The following is a 1,343-nucleotide window of genomic DNA, read 5'->3' as shown; positions in this document are numbered from 1 at the left end:
TTATAATATTGGCAAAGATAAGAAAGCTTCCCACATCCCTGTGGAATGTTTTAATTACTACTGCTACTAGTAGAACTCCTCCTCCTCCTCCTACTGCTACTACTACAGTACTACTATTAATAACACATGACTGCAAAAGTAATTAAAATTTTTCTTCTGAGTTTTTTTTTTTTTTTTACCCACGAACACGATTAAAAAAAAAAAAAAAAGTGCATTTAGAATGTTTCCATCAAACCACACTTTAATACAAAATTTTAATGAAAATTAAAATATAGTACATTATAAATTTTATTCAGTATATACAATAATGTTCTAAAATAAGTGAAAATGAAAATATTTAGTCAATGCAGTTTTTTAAACATACACACAAAGGTAACATTTTTCATTCATTCATTGCCAGACGCCATGTATCCCAAACGGGGTGGCCAAGGGCTTAGAGTTAATTGTTTTACAGGGAGGGGCACTAATCCTCCACCAACCCCACTTGACACGTAGGGATGCCAACAGCATCTGGTGTTCCCAGGCAGTCACCCATCCAAGTACTAACCAGACCCAACGTTGCTTAACTTCGCTGATCGCACGGGAAGCGGTGTACTCAACGTGGTATGGCCGTTAAATATCGTAGTTTCCATTACTCACATATTACTTCTCTAGTCTTTGTAACTTCTCAGTTTTTCCTCCTACGCTTTGTTTGGTGGCCAGCCATTTGTACAGTTTTTCCCATGCCTCCCTGTGAATCATCCACCAGTAGTCGGCCATCATCTGACATCCCAAAGTCCCTGGTACTTTCTTTTCATGTCATTGATATCCTGAAGGAATCTTCCACTCTGTTCATTCATCGTCCGAAGATTTTGAGGGAAGAATTCCAAATGTGAATCCTAAAAATGAACATTCAGACTCATATTGCAACCCATCTCCTTAAACTTGACCAATAAGTTTCTCACAGTTTCGTTTTAATTTGGATCTTCATCATTTCCTAAATACCTACAAATAACTTCTCTGAATGATACCCAAGCCTCTCGCTCCAGGTTGTCCATCGCACCATTAAATTCTGCATCAGAAATCATTTTTCTAATATCAGGTCCAGTAAATGTGCCCTCCTTCAATTTGCTTCAGACAAACAAGAAACTTTTGGCACAGATACATAAAACAGGTTCCATCTTTTGATAGGGCTTTGACAAACTGCTTCATTAATCCAAACTTAATATGAAGCGGTGGTAGCAACACTTTGTCTGGATTCACCAAGCTAGGTCTGGTGATGTTTGTGGCACCAAGCTGTAGATTTTTTTTTATTTGGCCATTCCGTCTGATCCCATTGTAAATCATTGGCTCTGCTGTCCCCT

The 1,343-nt window shown here is 38.0% G+C and overlaps 1 non-coding gene across 1 annotated transcript; it reads right to left on the bottom strand.

Annotated features, from left to right (window-relative positions):
• Positions 1-498: 498 nt before the first annotated feature.
• On the bottom strand, positions 499-617 carry LOC145392689 (5S ribosomal RNA). Its single transcript, XR_013896063.1, has one exon. It is a non-coding gene; the product is annotated as a 5S ribosomal RNA (ribosomal RNA).
• Between the last annotated feature and the right edge of the window lie 726 nt (positions 618-1,343).

The sequence above is a fragment of the Coenobita brevimanus genome, chromosome 2 (genome assembly GCF_032717465.1).
Source record: "Coenobita brevimanus isolate Jiangsu-jjx chromosome 2, ASM3271746v2, whole genome shotgun sequence".
NCBI classification, from domain to species: domain Eukaryota; kingdom Metazoa; phylum Arthropoda; class Malacostraca; order Decapoda; family Coenobitidae; genus Coenobita; species Coenobita brevimanus.
The sequence above is the reverse complement of the archived record's forward strand: the minus strand, read 5'-3'. Positions and strand labels throughout refer to the sequence as shown.